The sequence below is a fragment of the Panthera leo genome, chromosome E2, assembly GCF_018350215.1.
Source record: "Panthera leo isolate Ple1 chromosome E2, P.leo_Ple1_pat1.1, whole genome shotgun sequence".
NCBI classification, from domain to species: Eukaryota; Metazoa; Chordata; class Mammalia; order Carnivora; family Felidae; genus Panthera; species Panthera leo.
The window spans coordinates 44,930,319-44,952,117 of NC_056693.1; the positions used below are offsets into that span (position 1 = coordinate 44,930,319).

Genomic DNA, 21,799 nt, shown 5'->3' on the forward strand with positions numbered 1-21,799 from the left:
AGAGAGAGAGTGTGAGTGAGAGGAGCAGAGAGACAGAGAGGGAGACACAGAATCTGAAGCAGGCTCCCGGCTCTGAGCGGTCAGCACAGAGTTCGACGCGGGACTTGAACTCACAAGCTGTGAGATCATGACCTGAGCCGAAGTTGGATGCTTAACCGACTGAGCCACCCTGGTGCCCCTACAGGTGAACGTATTTTATATTAAAAGCAATGGGATATTGGAAAGTAGACCTCTAGGATACAAACTGTGTTCTTTCCCCCACTCTTCAAACCCATTTTGTGCCAGTTCTTTGCCTGCATCTGTATGAAGTCTCAGACACATCTTCTAGCTTTTCCAGCTACTCTTAGATTTAAGAAAATATCTTCTGGTTACTTCTAGTCATAAGAAGAGTCTAATTTCAGTAAAAACATGACCAGTTCTATGTAACATTCTGACCTTTACTGAAAGTTCAAGCCACTCTTTTTGCCTAGCATGGTGTTGTTTTAGGTTGAGAAGCCCACAGTAGGAGGTGGGGATGAATTGACTTCTCTGTTTCTTTGCTGGAGGAGCTTCACCCGTGAATGGCCCTCAGATGGGGGCTGGAAGGGCTGAGGAGGAGGAGGAGGAGGAGGAGGAGGGACAGGGAAGATTTTGGCAGTCCTGCACTGATCTGCTGGTGGTGTCCTTGCTTGGTAGATGCTCAGTGCTGACTCTCAGGATGCACTCTCCTGGGTCCCCCCTCTCTGGAAATGGCAGACTGCAGGTGTCTATCCTCTGGCTGCATTCAAGGGTCTATCTCCAGTCTCTTTATCCTAAGGTACATTGACCTATTTGGATTGGGATCTATTTTAAAATGATCTCCTGATGGCCTCTCTTTTATATAAGGGCCACTCATATAATTGTGTGGGGATCAAATGAAGTAATGTATATAAAGCTCTTTTCTTGGCACACAGATATTGAGTAAATTAATGAGTGATTTACTGGGTGCCTTCCCTGTGGAGCACATTCCAAGTACTTGGTATACTTTTTCACATACTAGTCCTATGAAATATGTTTAAAGGGACCCTCAGACACATTAGGTTATTTGCAAGGTCACACAACTGGAGAGTGACTGGGCTTGGATTAGCTCTGTCTAATGCTGGAGTCTCTCATCCTTTGGACTATGGTCCACTGCCTTCTGAAACAGGCTGGCATGGGTCTTAATGTTCTAAACCCTGGGATATCTGGTTAATGCCATGGATGTCAGTGCCCATTCTATGTTATCAGTTTCTTAAATGCCAAGTGTGCTATAAATCGATATGGATACTCTCTTGGATACTTTGACTTGACCACGTGTCATATAGATGACAATGGGACAATCTGACTTTCTCAACATTAGTCCTTTACCTCCAGAGTTTTGGACCAGATTTCTACTGGTGAACTCAAGCAGAGATTCAAGGAAATTCATCATAATAATCCAGACAGAACCTGGATTCCAGAGAAACACCTCAGTATTTCATAGAAGTTCATAACACATGTGGAGTTTTGAGCTTCATGGAATAATCTCTGAAAGCAGACAGAGAATACAGTGTGGTAGATGTACCGTGGAGAGGTAATGATGCATCTTTTTTGCCTCCAGTGGTTCAAGGACTGATGACCAAGTCTGAGCTATTAAAGATCTGCTGTGCCAACTGCCCCAAACAACTCCCAGGGTGACCTGTGAAAATTGGAAATCTCAATGGAGAGGCCTGGAAGAACATGGATCTTGTTCATTCCCATTCACCTGGGATGGTGGGTTAAGAAAACTTACTTTGGAAAGAATTGGCCAGAGAGAGACTAGGATTAAGCAAACCAGAGAAAGGAAACAAAACCTCAGGAACATTCATTCTATTTTGTTTCAGTAAAATGTTACTAATCACATGCTAATGATAAAGTGAGGTCCTGGATATACAGTGCTGTGAAATATGTACTTAATCAGAATGCTCTAAAAAAGCTACATTAAAATGCTAGTTCCCTTTAACTTTATGCCTACCAAGCTGCAAACCGCCTCAACTAGATAATTTGAAAGTCTGATTTTTATTTGTTGCTTGGATCAAAGTGAAGTTGAACCCCAGGTTGTAAAGTGGACAGTTTCTGGTTTACAGATAGTTATTCAATCAATTTATAGGGATTACTAACCTTCTTTGCTCTGGAGATATTGTCGGTGGAACATGCATTCAAAAATTCTTACTTTGTGTACTGTAAAATAAGTGAGGTCTTATGAGAACACCAGCTCTAACTAGTCCTGTTTTAGCTCTGTAGAGAACTTAGCAATAATCAGGAAAATGCATTTTTTGCTTTTTGTGCCTCAGCTTCCTTTGTAAGAAAGTACAACTAATAAAACCTGCCCTTTAGGACTTTGTAAGGCTGTTGTGGCAAAGTATTTTGAGCTCCGTGGAGAAAAAGTCTACTCAGTGAGGTAGTTTTGTTATTCCTTTTAGCATCAATTATATTCTGAAATATGATTTCAGAATTTCAGGATCTTAGGACCTATGATTGAACTGGCAGCTGATCGATTCAATGGAATTTAGAGTTCTCTTTCTTGACACTGAACCGAAATTTGCTTTGGCTAAAAGAGGTAAAGCATACAATTATGGTCAGAAATGTTATAATAAATCTACTGTAACAACCTTCTTTCCACCACATACCTTTTCTGGTATTTATCTGAATATCCAGTGTATAAAAACTAGAAGCGATTGTAATTTCAGTAGCAACTCACCAGCAACTCTGTGAGTATACGAAACCATTTAATCTGTGATCTGCTTTTATTTTTCCAGTGTGCATGTCTGAAAGGTTTTCTTTCTTTTGGTTTTTGAAAATTAAAAAAAAAGGAGACAAACAGTTAAAAGTACAGAAGTTCTCCCCGTGCTGCTTTTTCTACACCTTGAGGACTAGCAAAATCTTTAATATGAGACTTTATTTGTACAAAGCAAAACTTCAAAACCACTCAAAAGCTTTTCTTATTAACTGCTGTCAGTCCTGTGATTTACAGAGGCAATAAAGAACTAGAGGGGGCACATTTATCATGGAGTTCAGCACACCAGGAGCCATTTTCTCCAGCGGTAAAGGCAAGTGATAAAACGAATTCTTTTGTTCTATAACCAAGACACACTCTCTGTTCCCTGTTCTCTAAACTTGGGCACGCCAGGCTTCTCTCATGGCAACTTGGCATCGCCTCATCTACACTCAATGATCAATTGTTAACATGAAAACACTGATGATGCACCTGGAGCACCTGGCTGCGAATGGTGATACATGTTTACTTTCAACACGCGGTAGTTAGCTGCCAACATATTTGTAGTATTAATTCCCAGCTTACTCTGAACAGTACTTTGTGCATGTGTGCTTTCTCTCATTTCAGAAGGGAGAAGGTGGGAATGTTAGCGTGTGGGATTTCCTTGTTTCGTAAAAAGCATAAAGATTGGGATTATGAATCTCACTTGTCTTGTTGTATCAAAGAATGGGTCATCTGAATTTTGATGCTGAGAAGCATAACAGTTCCAGTACACATATTTTCAATTTACTTTGTATTTAATTTTGATTTTTGTGTTTTGCGTTCCAGGCAAGTAGGTGTGATACATAGAGACACTTTTAAGCTGTCTCTTGGCATTGATTACACATTTTTGAGGTTTTGAAATGAATTTGTCAGACTCTGAGCTGAGCTGGACATAAAGGCAACAGCAGTTTTGCTGTTTGGGAGACTTACAAAAAGGAGTGTTTTTGAATATTTTATAATTGAGTACATCCATCATCTAATAGTATTTATTAAGCACTCACCTGTGCATGACAGTGTGTTGGGCACAAAGATTACTGGGGAAAAGGTCAATGATTTGGAACCAGAGACAGTGGTAGTGTTTATACTTATGGGAAAATGAACACAAATGTTAAATCATGAATGTTATTTCTAATAGAGCAAGTTATGCAGTTAATTTAGTTTCTGAAGAAGACAAGGACACTCAAGTAAAATCTCCTGGCATTTCCCAATTATACAGTCACTAACTATGCTCCTTATTCATGGTATCAGTGAAAAATAATATTTTCAAAAGGCAGTAGTAAGCTAGAGGCCATGAAAAATCCAGGAAGAAAAAAAAATCAGGTCAGGTGCTTTTGTGACTTCTTGGCCATTCTTATAAATTTTTAGCTGGGAAGAAATTTAGAATGGAATTATGTGGGAGTTCTATTTATCCACCCATTCTTTGCAACGTGTAATGTAGTGGTTAAAGTTATTCTTTGGCTTCTGTCACTATCAGTTTCTTTTCATAGGAAGGGGAAAATAAGTCCTTCTGTCAGTAATTTGGCAAAAGTGCTGAAAAGCCCATTATCCCTGTTGGAAAGAAAGCAAACCACCTCTGGTATGTGAGGACCTGGCGGGCTTCGTAGAGGGAGAGGAGCCCAACAAGAAGTCTCCAGTGAGAGATGGTGTTTTATTCTTTCAGAGATACTAACCATTAGACATTCTTGAATCCATCTAACTTTTCTCGGAACAAAGTTATCTGACCCTCACCCCCAAAACAAATTAATTGGTCTAAAAGAGATGAGATTGAGCAGAAAAAAAAAAGGAATCATGTGAATAAAGAAGTCCCATCTTTTATGTACTTTATGTTGTATTCTGTGCACTTGGGAAGGGACCACATCTGTATGGAGGATGGTGGGAAATTGAACGCTACAATTCATGGTGCTTTTTGTATAGTATTTCCTTAACCGAAAGGGAGCAGCTGTTGGGTAGCAGAGAAAGCATTGTTACCAACCTGAGCATATGGAAGCCTGAAGCTTTGGCTAATTTGGATGTCTGGGCACCATTGTAGAAAGACCATCATAATTATTTGCTGTGAATTTAGGTCCACACTTCACTGTTGGAAGGAAAAACTTTTTACAGAGGCTTACTCTTTTATATGGCTTTGAAGGGAATTGCATTTTATTTCTGACACTTATTGTATTGTAAAATCTCTAGTCTCTTATATTTAAAGGTGGAAACTTTTAACTTTCTCTCTTAAAAAAAAAAACAACTCTAGGGACTTTTTAGTACTATAGCCTCTCAAATAATCCTAAAGCTTTGAAAAATGAAATACTTTATTTTATGAAGCAGTTTTGGGGTCAATTTTTTTTCCTAAAATGTATGCTTTTATGTTGGGTAGTTTAAAGACCAGCTGTTAACTGAAACCAACCGTCAACGAAGTTGCGTAAAGTTGTGTTTCCTATTAGTCCTGTATCTTTCCTATTAGTCATTTATGAAAGGATACAGGAACATCTAAGAGAACTCCAAGCAAAATGGAAAAAACAGATGTTGAAACCATATTGGCTTGATGGTTTGCTATTTTTTTTAAATAAAAAAGGAGATTAGTAATTACTAATGGATTATGAAATAAGGCTTGTGTTGCTAAGTTATCACAAAATTATTTGTACTTTGTAGTTGTACTTATTTGTAGTTTGCAGTTGAAAATTGGTGTTTTAGTGGAATCTCAGAAAATCAGAAAAAATGAGTGAAAGTTTCTGCCTGGGAGCACCAGGAAGGAGGAAAGATGACATTTTCAATAGGTGGTCACATATGAGCCTCTAAAGGTGTGTTTATTATGTTGTCATGGTGAGCAGCGAATTAAAAAAATAACAAGACTGTTCTTTGGGTAGTTGTGACTTATTGGTGGTTATCTTTACAAGAGTTCCATGCTGACTTAAGTAAAGATCTTCAGGGAAAAAAAAAACAAACTTTATTTTTCAAATAAATTCAGTTAAGAGCCTACAGGCTTCCATGACACTGCACTGAATTATTATTAATGTGCACTGCTGTGAGGCTAATGCTTACTGCTGTTTAACAATAACCCCGTCCTCTGGAATTTCAGGAAAGTGGTAGGAAAATGAGAGGCAGATTTAAGTGCTGCTGCTGAATTAAACGTGCTAGTTGATGGGCACAACATTTTTATCATTACTTGTGCAAGGGAGCGTCGAAAAGAGACCGTTATTCAGGGCGGGTCACACGTGGGACTGGCGATGTTGTTTGAGCAGCATAGTTGGCAAGCAAGGTCCTTGCTTCTGGCCCAGAGGAGGTTTGTTCCACCTGTTGCCTTCACCTGGATAACCCGTTTTCATTCTCCGGAGAGTTACTTGTGGTATTTCTTGAAGGCAGGGATATGATCTTTGAAGGTTCTTCCTTGTTGACTTTAAGAGTCTGTTATTAAAATAAAATATTGGGCACAACGTTTCTCATTAGCACTTTTTAATTTGGATGTTTAGTATAGTTGCTTTGCTGTTCATTATTATCATGATAGATGCCTTTTTCATTTGGAATTATCTTTAAGTCAAGATCTCCCAGCCTACATTTTGAAATGTATAGTCTGCTATTCTCAATAGTCTTTTCTCCTCCATCTTTCCTCTCCCTACACCCCCATCCTTTTTTTTTTTTTTTTTTAATTTTTTTTTTTTTTTAACGTTTATTTATTTTTGAGACAGAGAGAGACAGAGCATGAACGGGGGAGGGTCACAGAGAGAGGGAGACACAGAATCTGAAACGGGCTCCAGGCTCTGAGCTGTCAGCTCAGCGCCCGACGCGGGGCTCGAACCCACGGACCGTGAGATCGTGACCTGAGCCGAAGTCGGACGCTTAACCGACCGAGCCACCCAGGCGCCCAACACCCCCATCCTTTAGCCCATGCCAGAGTATTTGCTCTTCCCCAAATATATGCCACCTAATATCTTGCCTCTTGAGTCTCTAATATTTTAGGTGCATTTGCTTGTGCTTTCCTTGTGGAGTACTCCTGTACCAACTCCTGTGCATTCTAGAAGGTCTAGATCACAGAGAATATATTCCACATATACTTTTTGTGGAATAAACTTTTCTCTTTCCTCCTCTCCTTCTGCACTCTATTTGCCACAGAGTAGTCTTTTTTTTTTTTTTTTTTTTTTTTAGTGTTTATTTAGTTTTAAGAGAGAGAGAGAAAGAGACAGAGTGCTAGCCAGGGAGGAGCAGAGAGAGAGGGAGACACAGAATCCGAAATAGGCTCCAGGCTCTGAGCTGTCAGCACAGAGCCCAATGTGGGCCTTGAACCCATGAACTGTGAGATTATGACCTGAGCTGAAGTCCCATGCTCAACTGACTGAGCCACCCAGGTGCCTTGCCAGAGTATTCTTTATTATGTTATTTATGACTGTGTTTCCCTCCTTCCCTGGATGGTGGGCCCTTGAAATTAGGGACAGTATCCCTAATTAGGAAATTAGCTTTGTATCCAGCATCTGGTCAGGTAGAGCACCTCACGCTGTTGTGCAGGGAAAGTAATAGATAAATCTTCAGCTATTAAAATTCACTCATAGGTGATGGCAGATTCCATATAACATGGGACATTCAAGGAGTCCAGAAACTATTAACTAGTCATTTAATTGTAATTCTGGTGGGTGGAGTTTAATTTTATTAGGAGAGGACCCAGGGCCATTAGGGTGACAGGTGCTGCTGAAGGGGTGGAGTTGGTGAAGCTCCTTCCTCTGTGCGGTGTTTCTTCCTGCCTCTTGTGCCTTTACACGTGCCGTCTAAGTGCAACCTCCTGAAAGGGTGGAGAAAATTCGTCAGACAATCTGAAAGTTGGTATTTTGGAGAACATTTAAAATATTTATCTAAGGTGTATTTGGTACATTTTTCAACGAATACTGAATTGTCCCCAAATTCATAGAGACCTTAGAGATCACCTACAGCCTTGCCTCACCTGGGCAGAAATCTCTTCCTAGACCTTCCTCATTGTGTCTGCTTCAACACATCAGTGATATGGAGATTGCCACTGTGACCATTAAAAGAAAGTTGGGAGGAGGTAAAAAGTTTGTTCCCGTGATAGTTTGTCCATAGTTTAGGTCACTTTTTCTTTTACATTTTCTCTTTTCTATGCTGAATATTTCTGATTTCCTCTACCATGTGAATCTAGCTTCCCATCCAGTGTAGCTAATGGAGATGGACACCTCATCTAGATCAGCCGTCCCACTGGCTGGCCAGTGACCAGTCCGCTGACTGTCTCTGACTCAGAGACAGAAACTGTAGCCAGTTAGCTGTAGGGCGCTGGGCTAATGGGTCATGTGGGGTAGAGGACTGAGTCAGCACCAGGGCAAGCCAAAGTCAGATGAAAGCTAAAATTGTGTTGTAACTGAAACCACAAGTAAGAAGAAGCTGGGTGTAGAAGGGATGGAGCAGAGCCGCATGGAATCAGTGACAAGATTCATGTAATCCCAGAGAGAGATGGAGAGGCTGTGTCAGTTCCCCACAGGTGGGGCCTCATGGGTACTGGAACTGGGAAATCTTCCAATGGCATATGCAATACTGGTGTGTGGCATAGGAGAGGGAATGCTCACAGTTAGTCAAGAGATAGTTTAGTGTTCATCTCTTGAGGCATCAGTCATTGAGATCATGGATGCTGGTGTGAGACTGCCAGGGTTGGGTCCTATCTCTGCTACTTATGACTGTGTAACTTTGGGTTAATTACTTACTGTTTCTCTGGGTGTTGGTCTCCTCATAGGTAGAGTGGGTACAATGCCAAGACCTGCATTACAGGGTTATTGAGGGATCAAACAAATTAATGTGTGGAAAGCATTTCATTTTAAAGAATATCTGGCCCCCAAAATGTTAGCCATTAGTATTAAAAATAATAATCGATGTGCTTGTTTTAATGTCTGAGAAATTATTCAGGCCTTATTTATTAAAAAAATTTTTAAAAACATTTATTTATTTTTGAAAAACAGAGACAGAGTGTTAATGGGAGTAGGGCAGAGAGCGAGAGGGAGACACAGAATCTGAAGCAGGCTCCAGGCTCTGAGCTGTCAGCACAGACCCCGATGCAGGGCTGGAACCCACGAACCGTGAGATCATGATCTGAGCTGAAGTTGGACGCTTAACCGACTGAGCCACCCAGGAGCCCCATCAGGTCTTATTTTTGAGAGAAAGTGAAATATAGTGGTTAAAATGGTAGACTCCAGAGTTTGCCTCCCTGCCTGGTTTCCGATTACACCATTTCCAGCTGTATGACACAGGTTATATAAGCTCCTTGTGCCTTGGTTTTTTCATTTTTTGAAAAGAGGTAATAGTAGTACCTACCACACAGCAATTCTATGAAGATTAAAAGACTTAATATGTGTAAAATATTTAGAGAAGAACTTTCTTAGAAAGGATCTCAATAGATAATAATTTATATTAATATAATTATTATTATTACCTCCTGTGACTTTAGCATGCCTTTGGGTTCTCATTAAGACGCATTATCTTTATGAAGCTATAGGACACACACACACACACACACACACACACACACACACACACACACACGCATATATATATATAGTCTCTCTGATGATCATCTCCAACTGATGTAGGGCTTCACCAGAAGGCTTCAAGGTAAAGCCTGGAGATGTCTGGTAGGCAGTAGAAAATGTGGTTTTGGAGTTCAGAAAGAGGTCTAGAATAAATATACAGATTTGAGTAGGTATAGTATAAGTTATAGGAATAGACCAGATCACCTTGGGAGAATGTCTAGAATGAAAAGAGAAAAGTCTTGGGACAGATCCCTGGAAGGGGTTTTGGGGATGGGGGAGATTTTGGTGTTAAGTAGAGGGTGACAGAGGGACATGAGCAAGCAGATAATCCTCAGTGTAGTCAGACAGTGTTACCTACAGTGAATATGAGTGAAAATGTAGTGTCAGACATTGCTCCAAGCTCTTTTATTCATTCATTTAATCTTCTCAACTCTTAGGTAGATATTATTATATTTTCACTTTGTAGATGGCAAAAGTGAGATACAGAGAAATTAAGTAATTTGCCTAAGACTGCAAAAGCTAGCAAATGATAAAGCCAGAAGAATTTGAACCTAGATAATCTGATTCTAGATCTTATAATCTCAGTGACTCTATGAAATAGTCTCCAAGGGCAAGTAGAAGGAAAATCAGAATAAATAAAGACAAAAGAATTGTCTCTGTCTCTTTAGGTTGTTGATGTTTTTGGTTTTTGGTTTATTTCTTTTATTAACTGTTTCAAACCAGCAGCACAGGATGTTATTTAGCAATAACACCTCATGGCATATTTAGAAGCTAAATGGTTTTGAATTAGGAAATCAAAGTGTATTGGGCAGTTTTTGCTGTAATAATAATGCATAACAAGCAACCCCAAGATGTTGGTCGTTTACAGCCATAAACGCTGTTTCTTGCTCATGGATCTGTAGTTTGGCTCTGGTTCAGTCTACAAGATGAGTTAAGTCTGTTCCATGTGTGTATTAATTTGCTTTGGCTACCTTAACTAAATAGCAAAGACTGTGTGGCCTAAACAACAGAAATTAATTTTCCCACAGTTCTGGAAGCTAGAAATTCAAGATTAAGGTATCAGCAAGTTTAGTTTCTTCTGAAGCCCTTCTCTTGGCCTGCTGATGGCCGTGTCTCACTGTGTCCTCACTGTGTTCTTTCCTGTGTATGCAAACGGTGCTGGTATCTCCTTATATGTTCAAATTTCCTTTTCTTATAAGGACACCAGTCATATTAGATCAGGGACCTCTTTAGTGGCCTCATTTTAACTTACTCACCTGTTTTAAAACCCCATATCCAAATATAATCACATTCTGAGATTCTGGGGGTTAAATTCTGGGGGTTCATATGATTTTTTGGAAGACACAGTTCAGCCCATATCAGTATGTCTCCTCATTCTGGGACCTACAGCTAAGTGGGGCCACAATACAGGATGCCTCCTAAGGCCTCCGCTATAGAACTGGCACAGTGTCCTTTCTGTTTACAATTCCATTGTTTGAAACACATCATGTGACCAAGCCCAACATACATGAGGTAGGGAACTCTACTCCATCCACAAGAGAATAATGGGAGGAAAGGTACCATGAAGGACAAACAACACATTCAACTAGAGTCTTTCTCAAGGAGTTTTGTTAAGTAGGAAGTCAGAAGTAGGAGGATGGGGTAGTAGGTAGATGGGGACACCTGTTCCCACAAACACATAAGTGGTGTAAAACTGACAGATTTCACTGACAGTCTTTCAGGACAGACCTGCTGACAGACCTGCATGGAATGGAACAGGAATGCCCTTCTTCTCCAGCCACACTTGGCTCCTGGTAATCCCCAAATGCCCCCTCTTTGTTCACACCCTTGACTCTGCTGAATGTCTTTCCCCATTTTTCTTCTGGAGAACTACTATTCATCCTTCAGGACTCAGTTTAAAAGTCACTTTCTCCATGATGCTTCTGTTTCCCTGAGGCAAAGCAGGTGCTTCCTTTTTTGTTCTCTCACTGAACCTCTGTTTTAGCTTTTATTACTTTTTAAATTATAACTTTGTGTAACTCCGATATCAACTTTTCTCCTGCCCTTTGGGTCCAGCATCATCATGATCGGTGTATGCTGTGGGCCCATGAGGATGCAAGGTCAAGACCTGCTTTAAGCTCACATACTGAAGGCCTTCACCACAACAGAGCCCCAAGTGACAACTGCCACCATCATCTACTATATGGAAACAAAAACCAATAGTAAAAATTCAAGTTCACTTTATAAACGTCTTAAGAGAAAAGTTGATTTTGGAGAGGAAGTGGGAAAAGGGTTTATGTTATACTCCAAGGCAAATAACTACAAAAATCCCTTGTAGATGTTTCTGCTCTTGGCTCAAATTTCTTCTTGGCCCTTGGGGATTCTTATACTGCCCAGCACTGCCCAAGTCCCTCTGGCTTTTGCAAGGCTGTTGGCTTATACAGTGCCATTCACATCGAATATAATATTGTGGTTCTCCCTGGGGTTGTGAGTTGTGGCTCTGGGCCAGTTCTGTGCTCTCCCTTGCACATCTGTCTGCACCCTTGTGACCTTCAGTTGCCTTTCTCTCTTATGCAGGACAAATTCAGCTTGTTTATTTATTCATCTTGCTATTTAGTCCTCTAACTACATATTGAGGCTCAGCCTAGAAGAGAGAAATCAGGACCTGCTGACTTTAGAAGGAAATTTGGTGACCATTTTTGGTTATTTTAGGTTACCCTTTGGTGGATCCATACTCTTAGGGGCTCATCAAGACATTTGCCAAACCAAAGTGAGGCACTCTTTAAGAAATTCTTATTACAGCTCTTAGGATACTATAGTTCCCCCCATGTTATTACCCCTATTTGCTTGACTGTTTCCTATCCAGACTATATGATTATTCTTTAAGGCAGGAGTTTAGCTGTATTCATTTTTGTATTGCAACATCCACAACAATCCCTGAAACATAGTAAGGACTTCAAAAATGTTGCCTGAATACCTAAATGAGTACAATCCAATGTTCTTTATTTTAAATTATATTCAGGAAGCCAATGGAATGTGAATCAGAAACTAGTAAATATGTTTCCACATTCCCAGAACTGCACTAGAACTATTATTTTATTGAACCTGAACCTGAACTAAATTGAAACAAAGCTTCTTGATATTTTCATTGTAAATGAGTTAGAATTGCTTACTGGCTTGAACCAGAGCAAAACTGCTTCACTGCTGAACTCAAAGTGGAACTAATCTGAAAAACGTACTGGTTTATTCTTAGTTACTTAGTAAGGTACTTGGACATTCTATGAATATGAAATTGCCATTTCGTTGACAGTAGCTCTGAATGTATTAACTCATAAGTGAGTTCTTTTCCTCTTTCTTCTAGTGAGATCACAGGATTGCTTATAAGATCCTTTGACCTAAGTGGGATTATTCTAGGGCTTGCCAAAATATTGGGGATAGTTTTATCTCTCTCTCTCAATTATTAATTAATTAATTAATTAATTCCATGATTCCTTGCCTTATTGTCAAAAGCCCATTTTAGAATAAGATGAAAGTTAATTAGGGGCACCTGGCTGGCTCAGTCAGTAGAGCATGCAACTCTTGATATTGGGGTTGTGAATTGGAGCCCCACATTGGGTGTAGAGGTTACTTAAAATTAAAAAAAATTTTTTCATTAAAAAAAATTAAAAAAAAATTTTTTTTAAAGATGAAATTTAATTAGGAAATCAGGAGATGGGAGTAAGGGATATATGGGGGGAAGGGTAGGAAAGCAAGGAAAAATAGGAAAAATAAAATGAAGTTAGGAAAAACTTTATATCTACATATGTGTCCAAAGATCTTACTTGTTTTGCTAAATGATAGTATAAACTTTAGTAAAATTAAAATAGAGTATTTGGGAACATTGACAATAATATACAGTTAAATTGGATCTGATAGAAGAAAGCTGGATGAATTATGAGGGGAAAATCTTTGCATTTAAATTTTACCAGTTTTCTTTTTCCTTCCTGATTTGTGCAGAATTTACATTGATTTACCATTCAAAAACACCATTTCCCCCTCTTCAGTTATTTGAATGTGCTTGCAAGGCAAACTAAAATCCAATGGATAATTTCAGAGTTTTTGTGCTTTAATTTGGCTATATGGATCAGTCTATAGAAAATATTTCTTAAAAGTGTTTTTCTTCTAAAAATAATATGTATGGCTCCAAATAGTCTTACTTTATGATGAAATGCCACACCGTCTCACCTGTTTTCACAATCTGGCGATAACCCCTTTAATTTCCCCATGATTTTATTAGAATTTAGAAAAGGTTAATTAGTTTTCCACTGATCTTAGTGGAAGAAGATTTTAAAAAAATATAATATTACAAAACGTCCTAGTAGGGTATGAAGGTAACACCACAAGGGGGTACTATAATTTTATCAAATTTGTCCTGGTAACTTGGCTCAGAAGGTGAAATGATTAGAGCCCGCAGAGTTAATTTTAATATGCTAATACATCACAGCAAGTTGGGAACTTAAATAAAATTATACAATTAATATACTTTTATGGGATGTAGAAAGACTTAGTAAGGTCATTTGTAGATTATATTAGAGCTACATTTAGACTTGCTGGGTTTAAAATTCAGCATTCTTAAAAGAAAGCAGCAGATGTCTGACGTATGCATTTTAGTGACCTTTGAATGAAGAAGTGAATGTCGAATTGTGTGGATCTAGATCTGGGTTCTTAAAATAAATTAACTCCCTGGTCTCCCTTCTAAATACAGCTAGGATCAAGCGTTTAGATATTAATTTCCTTAGTGTTGCAACACAGAAAATGTTGCAGTATGTTAATCCTGGAAGGGATTTTTTTTTAAAGAATATTTAATCACAGAAGACTTTAGTTTCTTAATGCGCCCCTGAAAGTGATTCTGCAGTTTTGCTTGGTCATAAATTTGAGTGCCTTGTAGTCCATCTTGGTTGGATAATTCTTCTCTTTTAAACTGAAAACTTTGAAGGTGGTTATGTGGCCAAAGTAATTTTTGTTTTTAATGTAACATCCTGGTACTCTTTGTGTTTATACACTAATTTTAGCAGGTGTTGTTCATTTGCTGAGCTAGGTGGATCAGGGTATTTGGAATAAGGTAGTGATTCATCTTTGTGGAAGAATAATTACGTGTTTATAGACTACAAATAGAACTGCTGGGTATTCTATCTTTTGTCACATACTTACCCAGTGGCTCTTTGGACAAATATTTAGTATCATGCTAAGATTAAATGAGATAACGTGTATAAATTTCATACCATAGTAGCTGGGGCAACGAGGAGGCGATCCATAGCCTTAGGGCTGCTGGAGGCCTCGGCTCTGCCGTGCAGCCTTCAATCTCCCCGCAAAATGCAAGATTAGAAAAACGCCTCTGTCTCCAATTCTCAGATAGGCACACGTTAGAATTTTGTGGCCACAAAACATAGTCATTTTTGTTGACCTTCTTCTTTTCAATAATACAAGCAATCTAAATTTTAAGAATTGTGCCATATTCCCCCACAGGACTAAATGCAGCTATTTTTATTTTGTACTTTTTTTTTTTTTAAACGGCAACCCATAAACCTTTTGAGGGCTCTTAAATTATCCTAGCCTATAAAAGCTTTCTCATGACTGTCCAAGGACATAATTTGGTAAAGGATTTTTTTTTTTTCTTTTTCCCTTCTTGTTGCCAACAAGGCACAGCTATTTACCTGAAAGCCCTGACTTGCCTCCACCCGTAGAATGATTTTGATCTTGAGTGGCAACAGCTGTTTCTTAAGATGTTTTTATAGGTATCACATTCTCTTCTTGGCTGTTAAGTCCTCATGCTTGTTTCTCAAATTCTTTGTGTAAATTCAGTCTCTTGTAGTTCATACTGTCTCACTGGTTTCTCTCTGTTCTCTGCTCTCAGTGCTGGATGTCCTGATGCCAATATGTGGCATTTCACATCTAACCTCTACTTGTCTGTCTTTCCCTCTGTTCTGTCTGGTACTGGTCATAGTTGGCTGGAAGTGTTCCTACACTTTGGGCCACTAAGAATCAGTCTCTCTCTCTTTTTTTTCTGGACTTTGATGTCTTAGGCTTAATATAAATATATCTTTATGGCTAATAAAAAATAGATAACAAAACAACATGTACAAGATCAACCCATTTCTACAAAAAAAAAAAAAAAAATGCCTGTTACTGTCATCAGTACTGGCAGTAAAGAGTGAATCTTAGGAGGAAATTAGCTATTGAGAAATAAATTCCTGCTTCTGATGGAAGAAGGAATAGAAGATAGGGTCCCCTTTGGGGAGCAACCTTTTACTTATGATGGCAGAATTATAAACATTGATGATAGACTAAACCATAAGTACCATCATGGCAGGAATTGGCTGTATTTTGCTCGCTATTGCTTCCCCAGAGCCTAGCACAACACCTGTCACATGATAGGCCCTGAAGAAATACTTGCTGACTGAATGAAATGAAGAAATGAGCCCTGAGCACACAGTAGGAATATTGCATGATACATCCAGCCTGTTCAGATGACTCAGCACTTTGGCTTTACTGGAATAAACACCTTTGACAATGACCTGCAACATGATGTAGTGGCCCCAGAGGATCACTAACATGCCATCTGCTATAAGCAATATCTTTTGCCAGATAGAGTATTCATACAGGCATCCAGCATCGCTATTTCTAAACAAAAAGTCTTCTTTTCTGGAAGGGCCTGATGTTATTTGATCAGTCCTGAAGATGGATGGAGGGTTCTGGGATAAATGATTTCACTTTGCCTTACTCCAGCTTACTCAGGGAGTTACTGCGTAGACCCAAAACCTCTTTGCTTCCCCTGCATAGTGATTCCCCATTGCCGTCTTGACATGATCCCAAAGGCTTAGCCTGGAATCCATGTTTGTTTGTTTGTTTGTTTGTTTTGTGATCTGGACTATACCTACTTTTTTTTTCCTTTAAATTCTAGAATTTTTAATAATTTATGGCTTAATACTCTCTTTTTTATTGAGGTACAGTTGATACACAATGTTACATTACATTCAGGTGTACAACATATCAATTTGACCTGGACTGTACCTACTTGTTTAGGTTCACTTACTATAAATTCTCCTCTTGTACCCTAGACCCCAGCCACATGCCCTGGAACTCATCAGCTCTTTCATCCCTATACCTTTACTTGGGCTGTTCCTTGAACTTGAAATGTCCATTCCATGCCTGTATACTTGGCTGTGGTAATGAGGTCTTGATGGTGAAGCCATCTTTTCCTGGTGCCTGCTTTATATTATGTTTATGGCCTCTATTGGTCAGGGGCAGTCTGGCTGCCTCTTTCTGTTTCAAAGCCAATGCCTTGTTATGGGCTATTCATAATATTTCTTGTTTTTTTGTCTTTCTACATTAAAAAAATCACTGATTTTCATAATTCACTTAAGAAGTAATATTCCCAGGGGCACCTTGGTGGCTCAGTCGGTTGAGTGACTGACTTCAGCTCAGGTCATGATCTCATGGTTTGTGAGTTCGAACCCCACATCGGGCTCTGTGCTGACAGCTCAGAGCCTGGAGCCTGCTTCAGATTCTGTGTCTCCCTCTCTCTCTGCCCCTCCCCCACTCATGCTCTGTCTCTGTCTCAGAAATAAATAAACATTAAAAAAAAAGGAGTAATATTCCCAAATAAACTGTAATTACATAATATCAAAAGTCCTAATCATACAGTAAAAATGGCAGAGATAATTTCTACCAAATTAGAGGCTGTTCTCTTATGTTCATTGTTAAGGGATAGCCTATTTTATTTTATTCCTGAAGGTAAAGAGATGAGACTAATGTGGGCTTTTATATTTGATGGAGAAAATGGAAAGAAGGGGGCATCGTTGAAAGAGAGAGGTGATTACTTAAAAACAAGGCAGTATACTCACTGGATAAGTTTTTTGTTCTATCAAAACTTTTCTTTGCGCTTCCTCTGGGAATAGGTATACAAATATCTGTTTGAATTCCTGTGGAGTCATGATAAGTATCACGGGGTTATTCTTAATTATCTGTGTGAAGAATATAGTAATGCATTTCTGAAGCAGAAAAGACATAGGAATAAAAAAATACTTCAAATAATTCTCAATTTCTATTTAGCAAGATCTGATATGAGCAGGAATAATTAGGGTGATAAAGTCTAACCGGCACTAGTAAATTTGACTAAAAGCCAAGAGCAGCACAGCCAGGACATTTATGTTCATGTTTAAATTACTCAAGTGCTTAATTGTTTAATTTCAGTTTCAATTACCAAATGCCCTTACTTTTAAAATTAGTCCTTTGAGTATTAGCTGCATGATGTTGTTATTAAAGTTGAAAATCTGCTATTATGGTTTAGAGGATTATTATGAAGTTGTTGGCATATGTCTTGTTTAATAAATAAGTTTAATTGTGCATGTAATCTGGTAATGTAATAATGATGAATTACATTTTACAGAAATGTAGAATGACTATTTTCTTCTTAGGGTAAAACAAAATTACTTTTTAGGATTTATTTTCCAGAGGAAATATTTTACTATAAAAAATACCTAAGATACCTCTTGCACAGTGTAATTTCCCATAAAGGGTGAGTGAGACTTAATGGAGATTTAATACTAATGGCCCCCCCTCCCATATAAAAGAGGTTAAGTGTAGGGAAAGGGGGTCCAACTAACAGGGGAATGATGTTTATACCTTTAATGAGTTCTTGGTTCATCTTACCCCTAGAATGTCAAGAAAATGACAAAGTAGCCCATATAGTAAATTAGTGTATTTTTATTTCATGAGGCACCTTCCCGTTTAGATATGAACTTGAAGCTGCTATTAATGATAATGAGCTTCACTAGTCAAGAAAATCCCTTGAGCTCATCCTGAATTACAGTACCTTGGGCAAAACCATTGGATTGGCATCATATTGTTCATGCTTTCATCAGTTCTAGTTGTCTCTGTTGAATTCTAGGGAGGAAAAACAAATTGTTTTAGACCCGTATCTCGGAGTAAGAAATTTAAAATTTTAGAATTTTTGAATTCAAGCATATACTCTTTTCTAGATGATATTGGGCTCTCAGTTGATTCTTAGATGAAGTCTTTGCATCAAGAAGGGTTGCTTAGGAGCGCTGAGCCTGGACCCTGCTTTGGATTCTGTGTCTCCCTCTATCTCTGCTCCTCCCCTGCTTGCACTCTGTCTCTGTCTCTCTCTCTCAAAAATAAATAAATTAAAAAAAAAAAAAAGAGAAGAGTTGCTTAATTGACGTCTGCCTTCCTGTGATCGGTGAAGAAATGGAGGGACAAAATGTTTCTTCATCTTTTGTATAAGATCACATAATTAATGGCAGAGAATGGACTAAAATCCAGCTCCAATAATTAAAAACTCAACTGATAGATTACCTAATTTGTTTCTACATATTGAGAGGAGATTGAATGTTTTCAGAAAATAAGGTTATGATGGGTCTGTAGAATACTAAGCAACTAAAAAATAAGATAATTATTATCTTCAGAAAAACAAGTTGTACTAGAAAAGAAATTACACCATGAGATTCAGCTGTAAACAGTATTTATGTGATCATGCTACTTTAAACACTGATTACTGATTTAACACAAAAAGTGACAGAGCTGTTGGCAAGATGGGGTAAGTGGAGTCGTGTAGGGGGTGAGGGGGGTGGGGGTAGCGGTTTGTAGTCTGTTGGCAAGGGGTCTGATTTAGGTGGGCCAATGTTTGTAAAAAAGGTCTGTAATGAACAGTGGAAAAAGAGATTACATTCTTGAGGAAGCTCAAGAAAAACTGCTCATAACCAGCTGTGGCAGCACTGTTGCCACCCCCACCCATATTCTATCAGCCCACCTGGATTTGCCACAGCTGCAGTCAGTCCTGCACACGTGGAGCTTCTCACCTTAATATCTGCCATCCAAGGGCTTGCTCTGGCTTTGCTGGTGTTGGGCTGGGCACAGGTGCAGGTTGTAAGAGTGGAGTCGGTTCTGTGCTCACTCATCAGCCAATGAGGGACGGATATTGGTAGATAAATACCCCACTTCCGCGTGTCCGGGTATGTAGGTTTTGAGGTATCTGCTCAGGAGCTGTTTAGATGGTTCTGTCAGGACTGTTCTCCGGGTGTTTATCAGGTAACCTGGTCATTGTTACGTCATTACATGCCTCCTTTTCTTTTCCCTAGTTCCTCACTGGTGCTTTCTGGGCCACTTCTCTTATAGACTATCTGCAACTTTATGTCAGGGTCTGCTTTGGGGGGAACCCTAACATGCTATCACGTGGATACAATTTTTTTTTTTAACTGTATGGTGGAATCTGTCTCCATAGGTTTTTAAGCCTAATAGTCTTCCATGTGAGTTTTCCTTGTTTAAAGTTTATTTATCTATTTATTTTTGAGAGAGAGAGCGAGAGAAGGAGCAAGAGAGAGAGCGTGCATACAGTGAACATGTGCAGGGGAGGGGTAGAGAGAGAGGGCGACAGAGAATCCCAAGCAGGCTCTGTGCTATTAGTACAGACCCCAGTGAGGGGCTGGAACCCATGAACTATGAGATCATGACCTGAGCTGAAACCAAGAGTCCGCCACTTAACCACTTGAGTCACTTAGGCACCCCAGAGTTTTCTTTGTTTAAATACAGAAACAACTTCTCTTTGAACTTAGCTTTAAAGAAAAAAAAGGTTAACCTTTTGATAACAATTTTTGATTGATGTGTGGAGTGTGGTGTTTTTACACTTGATCTTAGCCAAAAGGCCGAGAAGCCATGAAGTGTGGTGTTTTTGTGGTCTTTTCTCATATAAAAAATAAAAGAAAACAAACCCAAAACACTTCATATCGGGCAGCTGGCTGGCTCAGTTAGAAAAACCTGCAACTTTTGGGGTTATGAGTTCGAGCCCTACACTGGGTGTGGAGATTACTTAAATTTAAGTCTCAAAAAAAAATTAGACGAAAAGTGCTGGTAAGTCTACCCTTTGTTTTGTCAGTTTTCTCTGATACTTTAATTCAATTTTTGTTTTTAAAATGTTTTAGAAGTTTCTCAAACTTTTCTATTAATTGATGTAGAAAGGAATATATTTTTCTAGAAATTTTCTAAGATGTAGAGTGGTAACATAAGGTGATAACACAGTGATTATTGCCTAAAAAAGGTGAGAACATGAGTAAGAATAGAGTTAATTCAAGTCTGTGAGATAGGAAAGAGGCTACATTACTGGTAAGGATTGCATCTGCTGTGTTTTTCTTCTGTTTAATCTTGTATGCATATTTTGAAATGCAGAACTGTTAGGATTTGCATGTTTTGTGTCCTGTGCATGTGTCTGCCTAACCGTTGCAAATTCAAAGTTTTCAGGCATTGAGAGTTGAAATAATTGAGACTGAGTACATATGCAAATAATTTGAATTTTGTAAGACAATCAGTGGTGATTTGAGATTTCCTTGGTGATAACTGGAAGTTTTGACCAGGAAGGAGGGGCAGAATAGCCAAGTGGGAGATCGTGACCTTTGAATTCAAGTCTCCATTCCATCCTGTTCCTAACTGTAAACACCTGGGCAAGTGCTACTTTTCTGATCTGGAAAACCTTTGTGAGTTAGTTACACGGATGAAATGAGATAATAGAGTGACTTATCCCAGAGCTCTGTGAATGCTACTTATTGTGAGGCAGAGATCTTAATGTGAGCAGGATGGTTATCTCCCATTTCTCTTTATGTATAAGTAACTCTAATTTCTGAAAAAATGGGATTTTGAGTTTCTACCTTGGAATGGAAGCTTTTAAAACTTGTTCATTTAGTGCACTAACATACTAATGTTGTTTGTACAGCTAATATTGTTGTAGTTTAGGACTAGATGTTGCAAGAGGAGAAATGAAGTGTGGATTTTTCCCTCAAATTGTAATTTCAGCTCTGACATGATTTCCAAAAATACTTTGGCTGTTAAGTTGGTATTCCAAGTAACTGTAACTTGTGTTTAATCTATCCCATTCTTTTGGCAAATTCACTGTTGGCCCAGCTCCAGGATAAGTATTGTGTTTTGGGGTTCTCCTTGGTATTATACTTGACCTCCCAAATACTTGAAAGTGACTGTCAAATCATAACTTAGGCTCCAGTTTTTTTTTTTTGAGGTAGTGGCATATTTGTGGAAACTGTTTAGTTACTAACAGTAACGAAGGTATTAAAAATTGATCCCTTTGTAATTAATCCTTCCATGAAGCATATTGATTGATGGCCACCACCTGAGTGTTTCCAGCTGGTAAGTTTGATTCATAGGCACTGTAACCCAAAGACCTGCCTAAACCCAAAACTGTCAAGTTAGATGTTTAACATTTGAAAATATAAAAACTTGGGAAGTGTCCTGTTCTTTTGTGATGGGCAAGTGTCTTAACGTTCTTGCTGTACTTGGGGCAAACTGGAAATCTAGTCAGTGTATTTTTAGGTGCAGCTCATGGAAGAAAAAAGTGGTCTCCAGTTTGGTAGACTTAAATTTAAGTAAAGTCTTAACTAGAATTTTCGAGCAAATAGATGGCTTGGATGGTGGGGAAAAAATGATGATGTCCACATACTAGTCAGTAGCAGGGAGAAAATACCAATTGTGGAACCTGTTGATA

General features: G+C 38.8%; 1 long non-coding RNA gene across 3 annotated transcripts in view; it reads left to right on the forward strand.

Annotated features, from left to right (window-relative positions):
- Nucleotides 1-21,799, forward strand: part of LOC122208459 — a 46,430-nt gene that overhangs the window by 23,663 nt on the left and 968 nt on the right. For 2 of the 3 annotated variants that reach the window (XR_006197238.1, XR_006197236.1), the window contains exon 4: nucleotides 1,598-2,262. The exons of the other annotated variant lie outside the window; for it this stretch is intronic. This is a non-coding gene — a long non-coding RNA (uncharacterized LOC122208459). Of the gene's footprint in view, nucleotides 1-1,597; nucleotides 2,263-21,799 lie in introns of those variants that run through there. 3 annotated transcript variants of the gene reach the window in all.